Genomic DNA, 22,149 nt, shown 5'->3' with positions numbered 1-22,149 from the left:
TATGGCAGTGAAACTGACAATACTTCACAAAGTCACAATGGAGAAGCATGGCTATTTATATAGTACAAACAGGAAGTCACCATAGAAGAAACGGTATAGTGTCAGTATTCGGGAGAGGGCTCCCTCTGGTGGTCGGCTGAAGGGATACCCCCCTCATTCGTTACACCTTAATTTTAGACCCTAATTCCCTTTTTGAAGAAATTGGTGAATTTGTCCCTCAAACTGATGAACAATTTAAAGTGACATGTGATGCAGAATTAACAATTGAAGAGCTTGATCCTGCTGTTATGTGTTTGTCATTAGATAAATTGCCTGGCCCAGATGATCTTACGTAAAATTTTTATCTAAATTTTCTATTAAGGGATTTTTTTTTGTTTGTTTTTTTTTTTTTTACGGCTTTTCAGGAAATAACAAATAATTCGGTTCTACCTAGCTCAATGAGACAAGGTTTAATCATGCTTATTCCCAAACCGGGGAAGGACCCCAGATTGTTGGACAATTTACGACCTATAACTTTATTAAATAATGACAACAAATTGTTAACCCATATATATAACAATTGCTTGAAACTTGGTTTATCTAAAATCATTGGGGAGACACAAACTGGATTTATTAGAGGCCGATCTATACATAATAATATTTGACTGGTTTTAGAAATAGAAGAAGATGGGGTTATTTTATTTTTAGATTTCTATAAAGCATTTTATATGTTGGATCACTCTTTTATTTTTAAATGTTTACAAATGTATGGGTTTGGTAAACATTTTCGTAAGTTTGTTCAGTTGTTCTACACAGATACTAATAGCTCAGTTGCCTTGCCAACAGGTACTTCACCTAGATTTGACATTAAGAGAGGGGTTAAACAAGGCTGCCCCATATCGCATTATTTATTATGGCTACAGAGATGTTGGCCATCCTTTCCAGGGAAAGCGGTAAGGCTTGTCACCTGGGCTGTAATTACTCTAACACCCATCTTTCATTATAGTGATGGCAGAGGGAAACCTGGGGCACGTTCAATCTCAAAACGGTGTGCACCATTTTGCTACGGTTTCTGGGTTGAACGACATGTTTCCTCGAAACGGTGTGCAACGGGCTTTGAGGTACGTTTTCTCTCATTTGGTGGGTGTGTCAGAGGTGTTACCCAATCAGTAGCGACGTGTATATAAACCCCGCCGTATTAAAAAGGCAGTGCACACAATGGATCCAACTAAAGTCCTTTACAAATGTGTCCACTGCAGCTTGGTGTATGCAACAATTGAAGACATTAGAAGAAATGTTTGCCTTGTCATCCTGAAATGCGAGGCAAATGTTGGATCACCATAATTAGGAACCACAGTTTCCATATATCCCTTCACTCTATTGGGATGTTCTCTGCTATTCAGGATGGCAAGGGCAGTGACTGTAACATTGAGTGTATTTTGTAGTATTAAATACGTATTTAAACCAATTTCATCAGGCTCCGAAAATTCTTCGAAAAGAACGCAAAGAATGGCCTTCTCAGCTGCCATAGTTGCAACACTTGTGTAACACAACAGGTGAGTTGTGTTCACCCCCCCCCCCCCCCCGCCCAATTTGGGTGGAATTGATTTCCTATTAAAATATGATTTTATTGTTTCAAAACTTCCATTCAAATTATCTTCTTTTCACCAACAGATTTAGCTGTATTGGAAGTTATTATTTAATCACAACTTTACCCCACATAGAACCCCCATTTGGAATAACAGATTTGTTTTATCCAGACACAAGTCTCTATGCATTATTGATTGGCTCAAAAAGGGTATTTGGTCTGTAGTTCACTTAATGGATGAGGATGGGATTCTGTTAACTTTCAAAGATTTGTGTACTAAATACAACCTATATTGTGAACAAATTGCAAACAATTTGAGCGTATTATAAATGCCATTCCAAAAAGTTTTATTCGCTTAATACAAAACAGAATTGTTCACATGCTAGATGGCTAGTGTGAACTCCCATCCCTTCTCTATGATGGTAATGACCTTATGACAATGCTTCCCAACAAACATATTCTTTCTTCCTTTAATTCTAAATTGTATCCTACACTTTTATACCGTAATGATATTCTACAAGTTTATGATAAACCAACTGCACAAAAATTGCGAATCCAGTCTATTAGTTTTCCAGTGGCTCCTAAAGCAAAGGAAACTCATTTATTTTAAAATATTTAATGGTATATATATCCTTCAAGTGGATTTTTAAAACTTTGATTCAACTTTGACCACAACATTTGTATTTTTTGTCAAATTGACATAGTCAATAAACTGATCATCTTTTCTATTATTCTATACACTATAATATTTTCGGGGAAGATATGTCATAGGTTGGAAACAAATGTCCAGTCACTGCCTACTTTTTCTAGAAACCATGTTGTATTCGGAATATTGTTGGATGACAAATAAGTTGAATTTTTCATTAACGTAATGTTGATTCTGGGTAAATTCTTTATCCATAAATGTAAGTGAATTAAGACAAAAAATTATTTCTCTGTATTTAGAAGTGATTTTCATTGTAGCTATGTTCCATCACTAAAATTTATGAAGAGTTAACAGGCCTGCAAATTGTTAGGATGATAAGAGACTTTGGTTTACTGGAAGATGAATGAAAAGACCACTCTTTGTACATTATTATTTATTTATTTTTATTTTATTTATTTTTTCTGTTTATTTGTGTGCCTTGCTTTACTGTTCTTTTTTTTACACTTACGAATGCCATTATAAATGTATATTTTGTTTATGTTCAATAAAAAAATACATTAAAAAAAGTCAAAGGTAGATATCGCAGGATTCACATTTATACGCTGTTGCTTCTTCTTCTTCTGTTTTATTGGTGGATCGCAACTTAAAAGTGCATTACCGCCAACCGCTGTTATGTGCTGTTGCTGATAAAGTGGATATCATTAAAATTCTGTTTCTTTAAAATGAAAATAAATATGATGAAAAAGACACTCAATGTAAATGTTATTTCATTTCTACCATAGACATATATTTTCATCCATTTTTTATTAATAAAGACATGTATTTTAGATATTTCAGAAATATGATAACAATCACATATCCCATTAAAAGATCGCACTGTCAGTGTTGGGAAGATTCACAAATAATTTATATACATAAAAACATGATATGCGAGTTAAAAAAAAAATAATAATAAAATAAAAAAAGAACAAAGCATCACTGTTGTTTAAGCCAATCAGCATTAAGCTGTGTCATCAGCAAGTCATTTCCCATCATGCCTTGAATCAGCACAGTCGGGGAAGAGCAACTGCGCTCGACTGCACATCCTGGCACGGCCGCCTCGCTGCGAGAGAGTTTTTTGGCATACATCAGTATGACATCAGAGCAAGTTGGACCACACTTGGACACATTTCTAACCGGCATGCACTTCGTGGTGATCAACGCTTATCGGTGCTGCGCAGATTTTGCTCATCTCGAACGAGCCTATTCGCTGCCTATGAAATCCCACAATCCTGTGCTCCCGAATCCACAGCGGTAGAGCTGAAGAAAAAAAATGGCAGCTGAAGAGGCAGTTGATAGCCAATTTGTGTATAAATGTATGTTTTTATTCACTTTTTCCAACTTTTGATTCCATTTCTAGCGAGAAAGTAGTATTGTAGTTATTAAATATACACTTGGTTATCGCTAAAACTCTTAATTTTGTTCTAGATTATTAGTCCATTGTGGTTCGGTTGGACTGAATGAAGCAGATGCGTTACCTTTAGTGGAAATCAGATGTCCTTAATCAGTTGCTGGTATCCTAGCAACAATGTGACTTTATGCTGCCTCAGTAGCCTGTCCGAAACCAGTTCCTGGAGGTACCTTTATATGCAAATCTGTCTGTTGAGTCATTGACTGATAGGGTAGCGAAACAGCAAGACTGCTACATTTGGTGTTGGATGCAGCCTAAGGCTTGTTTGAGATGAGCAAGTTCTGTGCAGAACCAATCACCGGTGATTAGCAGCAGGTGCATGCCAGTTAGAAATCTATCCAACTTGCTGTGATGTCATGGTGAAATATGCCAAAAATGTCTCGTGAGAACGAGGCGCGTGCAGTTATAGCAGTCAGGTGGCGCAGTTGGATTTTTCCAGGTGCACAAACTGCAAGCATGATGGGAAACGACTTGGTGACGACACCGCTTGATGCTCATTGGCTTAAACAACCGTGATGTTTTGTTCTCTTCTAAAACAAATGTGATTTTTTATCTCTAATATCATGTTTTATGTATATAAATTGTATGTGAATATTCCAAACACTGACAGTTCAAGGTCTGTATGGGATATGCGATTTTTACGTGGGTACATGAGTGTTCGGTGCTTTCATGCACACGACTGTCAGCAGTGCCCTATAAACCTGTGCAAGAGTAAAGTGCTTCATGATTTCAGAGAGAATCAAGCTAAAGCTGGTGTGCATTATGAGAGGATTTGCTATGTTGGAGATGGAGGGAATGACTTGTGTCCCATTAAGGATTTGAAAGAAGGGGATATTGCAATGCCTAGGAAAGGATTTACACTAGAGAAACTGTTGTGCCAAGCCAGATCAAATGGTTCACTGACAATCAGGGCAAAAATTGTACCATGGGACAGTGGCAATGAAATCCTACAAGAAATAAGAGCTTTAATTGAGTAATAAAGTATTGTTGCACATACTGTCACAGACTATAGGGATACTGAAACTTCTTTTACTTTAAACTGTCTTTTACACTGCAGTGGGGAATGACATTTAAAATGGGCTCATATTTGAATACAGAAGACAAAACATGGGCCAGACCATGATTTTTTCAAGCTTATTGCAAGCATTGTCAGCCTGTTAGTACTGTAGGCTTATGAGTCCACATAAGTGTAGGGCTTTACTGGTTGTTTAGATCAGTGTCACTATCAGAAATAATTAATAATTATTTCTTTAGTTACTAATTAATATTTAAATTAATTAATTGAATCTAACTCATTAAAACCTCATATGGGGCTCCAGTAAATGTAGTGCGCTACATTTAGGAGCGGGTTTGGTTATTAGCAATAAAAGACAATCATCAATTATTAAAATCAATAGAACTTTGATGAGAATCAATGTTAGCTTTTCTAATCTCGTTAACTATTAACATTGATGAAACATTAATTAAAATGAACACTAGCTTATTGATCATTCAAATTCAACAATCATCAAAGATAATTATCAATTATCAAAAATCAATAGAATATTAATAAGGATTAACACTGACGGGGCACCACCCTGGAATCAGGGACTAATAACCAGATAGTAAAACAGTCTCAATATTAGATTGTTTTCTTAGGAAAATCGACATCCGAAGAATATAGATTTTCGGGGAAAAAACAATGAATGAAGGCTTGAATCCGAGCACTGACATCCCGTCAGCATGACATGGGCGTATGCAAAACAAACCAAAACACTTCTCTTTGTAATATAAACAAAGTTTATTTATGCAGTAATATCAATTAATAATTAATACAATGCAGTCAATAAACTTCCGACTTACAACTACAAACTAAACAGTGATATGATTAGATATGGAAATCAAAATAATCCTATAACACATGAGGGTGTGTGTGTTTGTGAGGGGTCGCGCGTGTGTGTGTGTGTGTGTGTGTGTGGTTAGTACGAGAGAGAGAATAAAGTGACAACCCTAAAGCCGATTTCGCGATCTTGGGAGAGAAAGCAGCTGTTAGTTTATCGCTCAGAGACGCGGTGGGCGGCTCGTAAACAGTCCCGCGTTCTTTGACTCTTTAATGGATGAACTCAGTTTACCTGTCTCACCCGCGATGGCGAAATTTGCACAACAGTCCAATTTGGTTGGACCACAATACAGCAAAACAAATTTGTGATAATTAATACCCTGAGTATTAATAATGAGCGGACATGGCGGTCCGTAAACTGTACAAGCAAAAAACGTTGAAACACAAGAATAACACACTATAATATTCTATCTCTGCCCAGACGTAAACCTCTTACTTGAATCGCATGAGGATGCAGAATGTGTGTTCATCCGTCCTTTAAATCTGACCCGGTTCCTTGAGGCTCGGGTGATGACGGGAGGCCGTTTCCTCGCTCTGTCGGCGGGCGTACAGCTGACTGTTTCTCGGCGGGCTGGCGGAGAAATCAGAAATGTCGACTTGATTGAAGATGGAAGAGAAATCTTTAATCTCTTCACTTCTGCAGGCAAACGGATGAAGATGCGGACTGCTCAGCGGTCTCCTCCGGATCCGTTAGAGTGTTCGGTTGAACACAGAGTAATCTCAACTCGTCCAGCGAGATGGAGTTTGCATGGCCACAGTTTCAAGTCGGACGTTACTTCCTTGTGCCACGAGGTTGCACCTGAGAGCAGCGACGAGCTACGTCTATACATGGTGAACAAAGTTGCTGGAAGCAAATCCCGGAAGCATTTCAGAGGTATTTCTACTCCTGATGATGTCATGGTTTGAGGGACGTTCTGTTGTGTGCCTCATCCAATAGGAGTTGAGAGTTCGATCCTTTAGTGAGCAAGGCTTCATGGGATTTGTAGTCTGTTTTGGACTCCCTTTGTTTGATTTTGGCACGATTTTTATCAGTATAATTTATGACCTGGTATGTGGGGGCCTGAGGTAGGTTTTTACGACTGTGTTAGGCCTGCCTTTGTCTTCTATCTGAATACATGAGGCCCAACATAAGATTCTTCACAGATTAAAAAAATTCACATACGATGGTGTAGTCAAGTAAGGGAGACCACATGTGAAAATGCTTCTATTTCGCATGATTTTCTAATTACATTTTTCCATTACAATTATATCATCAGCATAACAATATACTGAAGCACAAATTTAGATAAATGTAAAGTAATTGTTGCATCAAATTAAATGTAACCGTTTATGATGTAAACAGACATTCGTTCTGCTGGCGTTTCTTGAATGAGGCAATAATGTGTGGACACTTTGGTGTTGGCTTGATATAGATCAACACAGCAAAAACAACATACAGTACATTTTTAATGAAAGAGCACATTTATCACAATAATTTTCACAAACATTTTGACCAGAGGAAAGAAAATAAAAAACACCACTATTTAATAATCTTTATAAATTGCCAGTTCTTCAGGACAAGAATAGCACCGAACTGGCAAAAAGTGCAACATCCACTCATATTAAAGTTGTGAAATTGCTTAAAATTCACAGGAACATATGGGTGATAAAAAGAGAATTTAAATTCCCCAGAATTCCTCGTCTGGTCCCTATGTGACATCATAACAGCACGACGCCACACATTTGTTCACGGGAAAAGTTCCTTGCGGAGTAATTAGCTGCATTTCAATTCTACCAGACAGTTCGGAAATCAGGAAAAGTGAGTATGGTGTTCTTGAAACGTGTTCTTATGATTTTTATAGTGTCTCAATGGTTTATGTCCACAGCGGACAAAAAAGGCTATGACACATTCAGCACATGATATTTGATCAGTAAGATTTTGTAACGTGGCTCGCGTGGCGTACCTGCATTACATTAATTACACATATAGATTGACACTACACTACAACGAGTTTATATTTGGTCTTATTTATCTCTACATATTGACTGCAACATTGAGTAAAACACTACATGCTCAAATATAACAGCGCGCGTGAGCTCTGTTGTATTCACACATGGTTTGTGCATCACATAAGGTGTGTTCAACTTAATGCTGCAAAGTCCGATTGGCGCTGGACTTGAAGCGGTGCATGTCGGTTAGAATTTTTTAATTTTTTATTATTATGCTTTGAACAACAAAACACTACTACAATACAACATACATTTTTGTGCCGGGGAGCAAGTAAAAAAAAAAAAAGAAAAAAAAAAGGTACATACATTCACAAAGACACTTGAACTTTGATTTATACAAAGACAGAGCACAGGTGAACAGTTTTTAAAGCTTTTCTATTAGTACTATTTTGAATAGTATAAATATAATTATCAATTTCTTTAAAAACTACTTAAAAAAGGGGCTTTTTGTTAGAAAACTTACATTAATGAATGTGAAATTTGACTGATAAAATAAACAGATTAATTAAATAAACTTCACTATTAACACTGTTGTCATACTTTAAATAACCAAAAATTACATTTTCAAAACGCAGATCAAAATTAAAGAGTATCTTTTCATTAATAAACGTAGACACATCTTTCCATAACTTTTTCACATAACTACAGTGCCAGAAAATGTGGGGCACTGTTTCCAAGTGCAAAGAGCAAAAAGATCAGTTAACATCAATGTATTTCTTAAACTTACAAAGAAAATGTTTAACAGGCAGAATTTGTGTATTATCCTAAAAGAAATGTATTTTACCTTATTTGTAACAAAAAACTTATGAGGCAATAACCAAACACTTTCCCATTGAAGGTCATTTACAAATTTGGCCCAATAAGGAGTAGTGTAAGACTTGGTGGCAACCTCCTTTAAAAACAAAGAATGAATAGATTTGTTGTTGTTTTTGGATTGTAAAAACAAATTTTACCACATACTGTATCAGTTGGGTTAATTATGAGCATATCAGCCAGCTTCATTACTTCTCTACATAAAGAAATTACCCCAGAATTAATGGCAGAAAATACAAGAGAGAATTCCCTGTGAGTCACGGGAAGATTAAAGTGCAAAATAAATTCATCATAGGTCTTAAGGTATCCCTGAGAGTTAAACAACTGATGGACTAAAACAATACCTCTATCAAACCAGCTTTTCCAAATAAAATAACGTTGCGGAGAAAAATTGTGCTTGTAGATCAGCTTCCAAGCCAATAAAGCTTATGCATGAAAGGCAGATAATTTCACTGGCATCTTATATTCACACATTAATAAAAAAGATGAATACAATTTGGAATAAAATCCCACAAAGAAGGTTTATTCAAACACAATTTTAGCCAATTAATTTTGAAGGTATTATTTAAAGTAGAAAACAATTTTAAGCAAATTTATAACAACAGATTTACGAATATAGTGCACACGGTTTTTCCATAAAAAATTAAGTAAAATCTGATCAATAACTTTAACAGTTTTATTGTCTAAGTGTATAGATGAAGCAACACAGGTGAGTCTAGAAACTCCTCCTGCTTTTGACAGAAGAACTCTACCTCTAAGGGACAGGTCCCTTAATAACCAAAGATTAAATGTGTTTTTTATCTTTTCAATGGCAGGATTAAAATTCGAAGAAACTCTATCTTGTTCACTTTTCAAGACAACAACGCCTAAATAATTAACAGCTTCTTTAACAGGAATACCATCCACAGATAAAAGGGAGGAGCTTAATATTTCACATTTTTTAATATTAAGGTACAAACCTGAAGCATTTGAAAATAATTGAATAGTTTTTATTTTATTTAGTCATAACTTTTATTCGAATTTGCATAAATCTAATTTTAATGTAGCTGATTTGGATACTTTCTGTAAGCACCTTGGTACTGTTAATTCTATTAATCACGATAAAAACATGTGACTCTCCTATTACTGTTGATGAATTTAAGGAAGCAATTTCTCTCTTAAAAAATAATAAGTCACCTGGTAATGACGGGATAACGGCTGAATTTTATAGCTTTTCTCTGAACTCCTTTCCCCTTTCCTTTTAAAAGTGTATTCAGAGAGCCTAAATCGTTCTGAGCTCTCAGCTAGTATGAAGCAAGGTGTCATTTGTTTAATACCTAAACCTAATAAGGATACTCTTTTCCTAGACAGTTGGAGACCTATCAGCCTTCTTAATAATGACTAAATTGTTTGCCCTTATTTTCTCAAGGTGATTCATGTTGGTTTTGAACTCCATTATTGATGAGAATCATTCAGGCTTTATGAAAAACCGTCATATTTTTAATAATATTAGACTTGTCTTCGACCTAATTGATTACTCAGATCTTATTGTGGATGATGGTTGAATTAATTTTTCAGACTTTTTCAAGGCCTTTGACACTACTGAGCATCCTTGAATTTGTTTATTTATTTATTTTTGTTTAGAGCGTTTTGGTTTTGGGCCCTACATTTGTCATGCTATGAAAACTCTGTATGCTGGAGGAAATAGCTCAGTGAAATTAGGACATGGTACAACACAGAGATTTGTTTTAGAAAGAGGAATTCGGCAAGGCTGCCCAGTCTCTGTATATCTCTTTCTTATTGTAGCTCAGGCCTTTTGTCATTTTATTAAGGATAGTAAGATAGAAGGAATTCATATTGCTGGTAGAAGTATTCTGATTAGTCAACTAGCGGATGACACAGTCTTGTTTATAAAAGACTCTAGCCAGATTCATCAGGTTAGAATTTCTGTCCGACTTGAACCGGCGCTACCGCCGCGTCACCGTTACGTATGCCATCAAAGTACCACGAGAGCGATTCGAGAGCAGCCTGCTGGCGCAGCCACTGTAGTTGATTGGCCAGACTCACAACGTGACAACGGTTACATGTGTTTCATGAGCTGCGTTCACTATCGGTCTTTGTCAGTCACGTGTGTTTACTATGTGTGACATCACAGAGGCGTCACAAGTGGATGTGATGTTATTGTCTCTACTTAGTTCTTTGTCAGTATTTACTTACATGTACAAATACTTGAAAATTTTACTTACATTTCCTTATAGTACTTTATTACATGTTCTGTTTTTGTCTACCACTGATTATTATTATTAAATGTATTATTACACATATTAATATTATAAATATTACAAATATTATACAAAAATATGATTATTATTATTGCAGTTATTATTATTATGACTATTGTAAGTAGTTGTTAACATGTGACTTCTATGCCTCGAGCATTAAACCTTACCCTGTGTGTACAACATTTGGTTTCCATACTTCATTTGGCTGTCAAAGTGTTGATAATAAGGAGACAATCAAGAACACCACATTTTTGAAAAATGCCATAGTTCATACTTTATTGTGCATGTAAGTCTGGGTGAAAAAGCAGTTTTAAAATGCATAACAGGAGATGTGGCAAGCAGGATAAAGCATCAGCACAAAATGTATTCTTAAACTGTAGGTGGACACAGTGGAAGTAGTAGAAACAAAGTTGCATAAATTGAGAAAAATTTTTATACATCAGATAGATCAAAATACATCAGCACAGAACGCATTTCTACACTACAGTTGGACATTGGTTTGTCAGCGCACAACAGACAGTGACAATCTTATCCAAAAATGTGACGTCCTCACCTTCACATGGAAGTATCATGTTGATGGGTATGGTTCCTGTTAAGATTTTATACTTCTGACAAACATTTCCGATGACCCTTTCAACTTGGATTCTTAGATGTGCTATTTTTCTAGTTTCCTCTACATCTTTTGCAGCTAGCTGACACCTGCCTTTTGTAAAGGCTGGGAGTTTGACCTCTGCACACAACATGCCAACACTTTCCTGTTTGTCATGAAGTTGAAAAGACAATGTCCCCTGACAACAAACTGTCAAGACAACCGCTGTTCTGTGTTATATGTTTGTCACTTGTACGGCCACCCTTTTGATATGAAACAAATAGATCCCTTGGGTGTAATACCCATCAATACTTAATAATGTGATTGTGCTTGTAGCTGGAAAACATTTGGGCACGCACTTTCAGATTGGATGGTTTCTCTGTTAAAATCTTAAAACAATCAATAATCACTGCTACTCTGTATCCAAAAGCACTCCACAAACTGGTGAGGCATAATTTTGTGCAAAGTGTTTCTGTCTGGCCATACAATCGAATCGCCTCAGGTTTGCATATAAAAATGACACTATTTCACTGAAAGTTCTGTACACTGTCTTTGGGGAAACACGAAAGAGATGGGCCAGGTGTTGTGCAGGCAGATCCAATCTGAGGCACATAAATGTTATCAGAAGCATTTTAAATGGAGTGAGAATTTTCTTTTGGTCTGACATGAGAGGCACCAAAAGATTTAATAAGGCCATAAAGGTTCCCAGGTTTGGCAGACCCATATAGTACTTTATCATCATCATCATCTCCAAAAAAAGCAAAAAACATCAGACATCCTGTACTCATCGAGTTCACGCCGTAGCTGTCTGTTTTCTTCCAACAAGCGGTTTACTTCTGCACATCTGCGCACACACAAGTAACATTCAATCTGTGCCACTGCCACCTCCTGAGTGGTATCTTGTGTCCCCTCCTCAGTGTGTAGCTGACCATCTCCTCCAGCTTCCTGTTCTCCCTCCTCAGTGTGAAGCTGATCAGTTTCTCCAGCCTGGTGGGCCATTGTATCAGCTGGCTGTAGTGTGTTTCCTTAATCGTTCCCGCTTACTTCGTCTTGCAGAGCGTGCAGTGTCTGTGTGTGTAATGTAAGTGTGGCCCAGATGTAGGGATGGTGCCCAGTCTGGGTCAGTCTCCATCATCTCATATGCAGGTTGACCTGCAATGACATGAAAAGTTTTTTTTTGTAGCTAGCTAAATAACATGGGACCAGAGGTGTAAAAAGTACTCAGAAATTATCCTTAAGTTCAATTATGGATAATGAGTGAAAATTTTAATCAACTAAAAGTCAAAGTATTTACACCCCTGCATAGGACGATTGCATGACATTTTACAGTATTAACAAGACCAGATTAACCCGTTTCTGCTCTCCAGCTCCCTGGTTGTCTATTGTTTAATAGCATGGATAATCTAAAACACATGGATATAACGTTAGCTACTTTAGAAAATAGAAAACAACCACATCTGTAAACGTTACTTAAAAAAATCTTTTACTTACCTTTATGAAAATGTCGAGAGCAAACATACATAAACAGAGATATCTTGCCGAAAGTGATGTTTTTGCGTCTCACCGCTGCAACCCAGGCCATCCAACGCCTCTTTGTGATCTCTGCTACCTGCTGTCCGTAGCCCTTTTTCCAGGAGGGAAACCTAAAAAATCTTGCCTCGTTTTAAAGTTTTTGACCTTTTCTATCGTGTGACTTATTAGTGCAGCTTTTCACACAACACGAGCTTACCATTTCAGCAATGAAAGAAAGCGAACGGAAAGACAACGCTCCAACCACAGAATACCTCCAAAATGGCGGTTACACCCATAATGCACTTCAGTTATCGCGAGTTTGACGTCATTTGCATACTTCAAATACTACCCTTACTACTTCTGCTATGTCCGTCTATGGCAGAAATAAGAGTAGCATATTAGTATGCCATTACCATGGTGTTTATTCTGACACATCCAGTTCGGTGAAAACTCTCACAACTCCATGTTTTTATAACCACACATCATGTTTATATCATGCTATATTATGTTTGTCATAGTAATATCATGTTTATTCATAAAAAAATCAAAATGATTACAAATACTGACTCCTTTATTGGTATTAAAATAATACAGGCTTTTATTGGACTTTCTTCTTATACAAACAACAGGCACTGCATTAAGCAGCACATAAACCTTTCAAATGAACAATGTTTCCAGTTATTTTATGTAAAATTCAAACATCTGTCTATCTGAATCACATTTCGTCTGCAAACATCGCGTGATCATCCGTGACTGGTGTAAATTCAGCAAACAATGGGAAGAGCAAAGTGTCTGGCTTGACGGCTCTCTTTTCAACTCCTCCCCGACTGCAACCGGCAAATCTTGCAGATCAAGATTCAAGTCGAACACACCTATTGCATTGTATGCATTTTCCCCAGTGCATGACACTCTTTATACTAACTGTCATTAATAAACCATTAACAAACTTATATAATTCTCAAAAGATAAACAGTGCATTTATTAGTATGGATATTTATGGGTGATTCTTCAATTAGAGGACATTTTTTGTCCACTAGGATGATTTCAGACAAAATGCTCAAAAAAATAATATTTCAAGTTTTATAGGATTACTTATAAAAGCTTTAAACTTGTATAAAAAGGGTCATGGCATTAAAACCATTTGTATGTACTTAACTAATGAAATGGAAGCGTTATTTAATGTAATGTTTGTTAATGCGTTTAAAGGTCACGTGTGCCCATTTGTAATCGATTTTTGTTGTGTATCATCTTCACAGAGATGGTAGATAACCAGGAAATGTCTCCATTGGAGAAGAAGGTGGCAGAATAAACTGAGGTGGGAAAATTATCACGTTAAAGTATTCTTCCCCTTTAAAGTCATCATTAATATTATTATTAATATTATAATTATCAATAATATATTAATGAATGCCAATGTTTCTGTTTGTGTTCAGTACTATTTCGGTGACCACAATCTCCCCCGAGACAAGTTCTTAAAGGAGCAGGTGCAGCTAGATGACGGCTGGGTCACTCTTGAGACCATGCTCAAATTTAATAGGTAATTACAAGAGAAATTTACCATGTTTCTGAATTAATGGTAAGTGTGAATTTCATATAAAGCTTGGCTTAATAATGGTGCCAAGTGACTTAAAGGTGCAATATGTAAAATTTGTCATGTAATATTCACCTTTTTTTTTGCCAATGTGTGAACGGCTCGTAACGCAACTTAGAAAATGAGTTCTTCCCGGACTTCCTAGGTTGCCTATTAAAGCCTGTGGACTGATTTTCATGGGAAGGGAGCGGGTCGCTTTTGCTGGGAAAATCCAAAGGATGTGACGTTTATGCATGCACCCGAGAGCCTTGCCTCAGACAGTAGCTTCTCTTCCACTATTCAACAGTGTCAACAGATAGTCTGCAACACTTGGTAACGTTATCTTTGAGATGGAATCCAGCAAATGGCTGGCTCCCAGCACAACACCGACTCCTACACAAACTCAGAGTAAGCCAAAAAACAAAAAAAACAAAAATATTTATCTACTGAATCCCGTCCGGCTAAGTGGAAACGTGATCGGGGTCGAGTGAAAACTAGAGTGAACATCGGCAGGGCATTTGATTCCTGGAGGGAACTTTGTCCGGTTTTGGGGATCAAAACCGACCCTGAATTGGCGTTCTTCTTATTGGACAGGTAAGCTTACATAACTGCAAAGCATGTGAAATATAGTGCCATAAGGACTGATCTGTGTAATTTTAGCTAACTTGATCTTGCCTGCTAACGCTGACGAATTGCAAGCTACCTTGCTTCATAACTTTCAAATAATTTCAGCGATCTTCTCTTTATACTAAATGTCAGGTACGCTGAGGGACACGTGACGCCATGCGAGAAGCAGAATTGTGAATCACGAGCTCTGCGAACTTTGCTAGTTTTTTATTATTTTCATGTTATAATCCGGTGAGATTCGATACACCCAATTACATATTTGCTCTTTGAGGTAAACATGGCAAAGAAGTCAAAATCCTCAGACTCTGCAGACATAAAAAGACACTTACGCGTTCAAGCTGACACCCCCGCACAGGCCGCGAGCCAGGGACTCGATTCGGAAGGCACGTCAGGAGAAGAAATTCAGCGTCAACTGTCCAACATCTCGGTGATGCTGACGAAGGTTGTTGCTGACTTGGAGGATCTCGCTGTAATACGTCGATTGATTACGGTGATGGAAACAAAATTCTCTGAGTTGGTCACAAGAGTGGCAGATTTGAGAAACAGATCGATTATCTGGAGTCACCGGAAAGGGAATTATCCGCTAATCCATCCGCGTCCAAAACAGACTTGGAACACATTTTGGAAAAACTGGAATATCTTGAAAATATGAGCCAAAGGAACAATATACGGATTGTTGGAATTCCTGAGCATGAAGCGTGCAGAGATATGGTGAAATTCGCGGACAAGCTCTTCCCGAGTCTGCTCAACATAACAGGCCATAAACTGGAAATCGAGCGAGCTCAGAGAGTCCCGGCTCGCAGATCTGCTGAGGGAGACAGGCCCATATCAATCCTGGCCAAATTTCTGAGATCATCCAATAGAGATCTCGTGTTGCGCCAGGCAAGGAGCAAAGGAAAACTTTCTTGAAAGAATCACAATATTTTCTTGTTCCCGGGCTTTGCAAATTCGACGAGAGAAACGCGATCGGTTCAAGGAATGTAAGAAACTTTTACATCAACGAAAGATTGCTTTTGCATTGATGCTTCCGGCCAAACTGAGAATAGAAACGAAGGATGGTCGCAAAGTATTTACATGTCCAGAACAGGCACTCTCCTTCATAAATACATTGGAGTAAGTCATTTGATGTTTCTTATATTAGTGGTTTGACTCGCTGAACATACACTTGATTGTCTGAGGAAGCTGGGCACCATTTTTTGTTTCTTTTTGCATTGGCTCCGCCTAGTGGCTGGAGTTTGTTTTGTGGAATGACACTTCCTTCAAGAAACTTTTGCATTGACGGAAGATCGTTTTTACACTGAAGTTCCCGGCCAGATTGAGAATGGTCACTATGGATAACCACAAAATATCTACATGCTCACATAAAGGACGTCTTTTATAAAGTTGACGGGCTGAGTAAGTCATGGTGTATTTTTTATTTTTTTGGCGCAACCTTTGAGTGAGTTTGGGTCTTGATCATCTGAGGAACCGGGATGCCTGTTTTGTTTCTTTTTGTGCTGGTTCTACCTAGCGGCTGGAGCTTGACTTGTGGAATAACACTGCTTCAGGACAGTTATGTGGATGAATCTGTTCGTTCTTTGTGCTTCCTGTTGGCTGGAGTTTGTTTTTGTGGAATATTTTTAAGGGACATTAGAATGATTACATCATTTGCCGTACTCATAAACAGCCAGCTCACTGAACAATTGTTTGTCTGTCTGAGGAAACTGAACGGCTTTATATCAGCTGGAGTCCCAAAGCTGAAAATTTTTGGAAGATATGGTGTGGACAAGTAAGAGCAGGGGAGTCATTATACTGATAAATAAAACAGAGTAAAGATAAATTAGGAAGAGTCATTATTGTTTTAGTTGAAATTCAGGGGCAAAGTCTTATTTTGGCTAATATTTATGCACCTAACGCTGATGATCAGGGCTTTTTTTATAGATCTTGAGGGGACGTTGCAAGCCGCTGGCACCACTCATGATATAATATTGGGAGGAGACTTTAATCTTTTGATGGACTCAGTCCTTGATCAGAGTGAATCAAAAGTGTGTAAGCCCCCTAGAGCAATCATACAGTATGCCTCATTCACCAAAAAATCCAAAGCACGAGAACTCGTGGAGTTGGAAGGGAACATTAAAAGTGCCGAAGCAGAGCTGAAGCGCAGAATGTCGTCTGATGGCCTCAAAGAATTGACTCAATTAAAATACAGATATAATGCTATTTTGTCGCGGAAAGTGGAGTTTTGGTTGTTTAGGTCAAGACAGTCATACTTTGAGTCGGGGGACAAAGCAGGGAAGCTTTTGGCTAGATATATAAAGCAGAGAGAGTCTTTTTCTACCATTCCCTCAGTGAAATCTGCTGGTGGTGAAATATTTACTTTGGCCATTGATATTAATAATGCCTCTAAAGAGTTATATCTTGATCTCTATCTATTTCCACATCTTTGTCTACTGATGAAGATATTAGAAAATCTGTGGAACCATTAGAACTTCCTAAACTGATGACTGAGCAAAAAAATTCTCTTGATTCTGAGATAACCTTGGAGGAACTTGAAGAGGTAATTAAGGCCTTGCCTACAGGCAAGACTCCAGGGCCAGATGGTTTTGCCACTGAATTTTTTAGATCTTATGCTACAGAATTGGCTCCACTTTTGTTAGAAGTTTATACAGAATTATTAAAGAATGGAAAGCTTCCGCCAACCATAACACAAGCCCGGATCAGTCTGATTCTTAAAACAGACAAAGATCCAAGCGAGTATAAGAGTTACCGTCCAATTTCCCCGATTCAGCTAGATGTTAAAAATGTTTCAAAAATTTTGGCTAACCGGTTAAGTAAAGATATGACACTTCTTATACATATAGATCAGGTAAGGTTTATTCGGGGCCGCAGCTCTTCTGATAACATTAGGCATTTCATTAATATCATGTGGTCAGTGGCGAATGATCAGTCTCCGGTCGCTGCCATCTCACTTGACGCCGAAAAGGTGTTGGATATGGTAGAATGGGATTATCTTTTTAAGATTTTGGAAATGTATGGGTTCTGGAGTACATTTATTGGTTGGATTAAGTTACTTTATAGACACCCTGTAGCAGCGGTACAAACATATGGATTAATTTCAGATTATTTTACTCTGAATAGGGGCACTCGGCAGGGTTGCCCTCTTTCCCCATTATTGTTCTGTCTTGCCCTGGAACCATTAGCAGCAGCTATAAAAAGGAGGATGATTTTCCAGGGGTGATGGTGGGAGGTGTGGCGCATAAGCTTCTGCTTTACGCAGATGATATTTTATTATTCGTCTCTGACCCCAGTAGATCTATGCCTTGCCTCCAAAGAATTATTAATTCCTTCTCCAAGCTCTCAGGATACAATGTCAATTGGTCAAAATCTGAAGCTTTGGCATACTGCCCGGTAAAGGCTTTTCAGCCGGGCGCCTTCCGAAGGCCCAAACAGGGCATTAAGTATTTGGGTATTTTATTTCCAGCAAATTTGTCTGATTTAGTCAGAGTTAACTTTGATCCCCTAATAAAAAGTTTTTCAAGCTATGTGGACAGGTGGGCTTCATTACATTTATTGATGATTGGGAAGGTTAATGTTATAAAAATGAATTGCATTCCAAAATTCAACTACCTACTACAGTCACTCCCTATAGATGTCCCCCTCTCTTATTTCAAGCAATTTGATAGCATAGTGAAGTCCTTTATTTGGAATGGTAAGTGTCCCAAACTACATTTCAATTACATATGCCGATTGACAAAGGTGGGCTAGGCCTACCCAAGATTTTGTTTTATTATTATGCGTTTGGTCTCAGGCATTTGACTCACTGGTCGCTTCCACCTGAAAGAGCCCCTCCCTGATTTTCTATTGAACAGGAAGTCCTTGCCCCTATTTTGCCACTGCAAAGTCTTTCTATCAAACTAACCAGAGAAGTTAAATCACACCCCATTATTTCACATTTGCACACGATTTGGACAAGAGTGGCCAGAGTATTTGATTCAGACATTTATTTAAATGTTGCCTCAAGCATATGGCTGAACCCCAAATTATGTATCAACAAGTCCCCTTTCTGCTGGTCAGAGTGGATTGTGAGGGGGGTTACTACACTCGGCGACCTGTATGAGAGTGGAGTGTTGAGATCTTTTGAGAATTTGGGTCATCATTTTGGGATTCCCAGATCTCAGTTTTAAAGGTATTTACAACTGCACCACATTCTCTGTACTATTTTTGGGAGTAGCATACACCCAAAGGTGAGGCATCAGTTTATTACTCCCTGCTAACTCAGAGTCTGGGGATGGAGCTTTAACTTCTCTCAAGAGATTATGGGAGAAAGATTTGAATTTGGTATTGGAAGATGGAGTGTGGACTAAGATTCTGAAAAATGTCAAGTCTGTATCTAGAGATGCAAGGGTTTGCCTTGTGCAATTTAAGATTTTACATAGATTTTATTGGACCCCCTCTTGATTATAGGCTTGGTCTTAAAAGCACACCCACCTGCTGGCGATGCCAATCAGAAGCTGGAGACACAACCCATGTCTTTTGGGGGTGTGTTAAGATCCAAGATTTTTGGTTAAAGTTTCAGAATTATTTGTGTGATGTTTTGAACGTTCAAATTTTGCTTTGTCCCAGACTCTGTGTTTTGGGAGATGGGGCGGTCATGAATTTGGGGGATAATCACATTAAAAATTGGGTTCTGACCAGTCTCATAATCGGCACGCAAGTAATTTTAAGTGGTTGGAAGTCAAGTGGAGCACCCTCTTTTTCAGAGTGGTGTGTGGAAATGGGGAGGGTAGCTGCATTTGAGGAAGTGGTAAGTAGAAGGCTGGGGTTTAGGGACTTATTTGTTAAAAAATGGGGCAAATGTTTAGTTTTTTGGGGGGTCTCTCGGGGAGGGGATGTGGAGAGTGTAGTTTAGTTTAATCATGTATGTTTATTATTATTTTATTTATTTATTATTATTATTATTATTTTGGATTGTGTATGTGTTATTATGTGGGACCACAGGGGTGTTCGTTGGGGGTGAAGGTGGGATTGTATTAGTGGGGTTTAAATGTAAAATGTTGTTTTTTCCTATATGTGTTGAGTTTTTCTCTGTCATGTGTATATGAATCAATAAAAATGTTAATTACAAAAAAAGTCTGGTATGCTGATTCACAGTAACTGACAATGTTAATCTGTAATTATTCAGCCAGGTAAACTACAATAACACATTAAATTAATGCTAGACAATGTTCAAGATAATGCAAAAAGCTCCATTCATTAGTGTAACGTAACTTGGTTATACAGAAAATATATACATTCTATTATTATAAAACAATAGTGCATCGATATATCAAAATGACAGTTGTGATGGAATCACATCAATACTGAATTGTGTCAACATATTTATAATGTACAGTCTATTTTATAAACAGCTACTGTCATCATCCACCAAATTTAGCTAACAGTTATTGATAAAGCTGGCTAGCTAGCTAACGCCGACATAGGCTATCGTAAAAATGCAGTCAATGTATCATGCAAAGAAAAGTGATTACTTCAAACTACAGTCTCGCATAGTCAGACCTATATCCACACTTTGTTTTAGCCCTGTTCCAGCACTGGAGAGTCAAATGTAATATACAGTCTCAAAGTTTGTAGTAAAACAATCATAACTGTGTAATTTTAATTATGCTACCTCATCTGTCAGCATGATGTCGGTGAATCACGTTCAGTCTCTTTGTGTGTTACATTGTTTTGGTCGATGCTCGCCTCCCTGTGGAATGTGTGGTAGCTGGCTGCAGTTCACTTAACGGCCACAGGTGTCATTAATATCAAGGGTTTCTGAATTTTACATACTGCACCTTTAAAGAAATAGTTTCCAAAAAATATTAATTATTAATTCACCCTTATGTAGTTTTCATTTTTGAACTACTCCGTTTTTATGATATAGGCATTTTTCATGCAGTTGTGTAAGTTCACTGAGTCAATTGGCTTTGGATGTCGAGTGTTTTTGTTGTTGTCTCTGAATCACACATTTTCTTTATTTTCACAGACTAAAAAGTCTCACGTCAGAAGCAGCCGTCATTGTCGAGTCTTTACTGAAATCCAAAACGGGTTTGCTTGAGATCAGCGAGGACAAAACCAAAATTAGGTGAAGTCCGAATAAACCTTTTCCAGAGAACAATGAGGAATACAGAGATTCTCTCAAACAAAAATCTATCTATATGTTGAGCGAATGGGAACAGTTACATTAAGTTGGAATCCTTTACCTCCATATCATATTATTTTAATGTCCCTTAAACTTGGACATGCCCTATTTGTATATACACTGCAGTTATATGAAAACATCTGACCGTAATGTTTTAATGCAAAAGAAAGGTTTTCCTCTTGACACTACAGTGCATCCGGAAAGTATTCACAGCGCTTCACTTTTTCCACATTTTGTTATGTTACAGCCTTATTCCAAAATGGATTAAATTCATTATTTTCCTCAGAATTCTACAAACAATACCCCATAATGACAATGTGAAATAAGTTTGTTTGAAATCTTTGCAAATTTATTAAAAATAAAAAATCACATGTACATAAGTATTCACAGCCTTTGCCATGACACTCAAAATTGAGCTCAGGTGCATCCTGTTTCCACTGATCAACCTTGAGTTGATGTTTATACAACTTGATTGGAGTCCACCTGTGATAAATTCAGTTGATTGGACATGATTTGGAAAGGCACACACCTGTCTATATAAGGTCCCACAGTTAACAGTGCATGTCAGAGCACAAACCAAGCCATGGAATTGTCTGTAGACCTCCGAGACAGGATTGTATTGAGGCACAGATCTGGGGAAGGGTACAGAAAGATTTCTGCAGCATTGAAGGTCCCAATGAGCGTCTGATTCTGACAGAATCAGAAGAAAGGCCTTTGTACTGCTTCACATCGGTGCGCTCGACAAAGGAAACGAGATGATTGTCTTGATGAAGTAGGTGCTTTTACACTCTGTTTGAATGAAGCACTTCCTCGTTTAGTTTCATGCATTCCATGCTTTTGTTTACCTTGTAACTGAATCAAGTGGTGTGACGAGGAGGAGGCGTGGCCAGGCCATGATGGAGCACGGCTGGCGCTGAATCAGCTGATCAGTGGGAGAGCAAGATAAGGGTTGGCCGGAGGCGGTTGGAGAGAGAGAGAGATGCACGCGGCCACGCTGTACGTTTGTTTATGTTGGTTTTAAGTTTACCATTAAACTTCGTTTACTGTTCAGCCAGTTCCTGCCTCCTACATGCCCGTCCTTTATGT

General features: G+C 37.8%; 1 pseudogene; it reads left to right on the top strand.

The window, feature by feature from the left end:
- LOC127449613 (lupus La protein homolog A-like) overlaps window positions 1-22,149 on the top strand; it is a 74,744-nt pseudogene that overhangs the window by 25,974 nt on the left and 26,621 nt on the right.

This window comes from Myxocyprinus asiaticus, chromosome 12, assembly GCF_019703515.2.
Source record: "Myxocyprinus asiaticus isolate MX2 ecotype Aquarium Trade chromosome 12, UBuf_Myxa_2, whole genome shotgun sequence".
Classification (NCBI taxonomy): domain Eukaryota; kingdom Metazoa; phylum Chordata; class Actinopteri; order Cypriniformes; family Catostomidae; genus Myxocyprinus; species Myxocyprinus asiaticus.
Note: the sequence above shows the minus strand (reverse complement) of the source record. Positions and strands in the feature narration are given on the sequence as shown.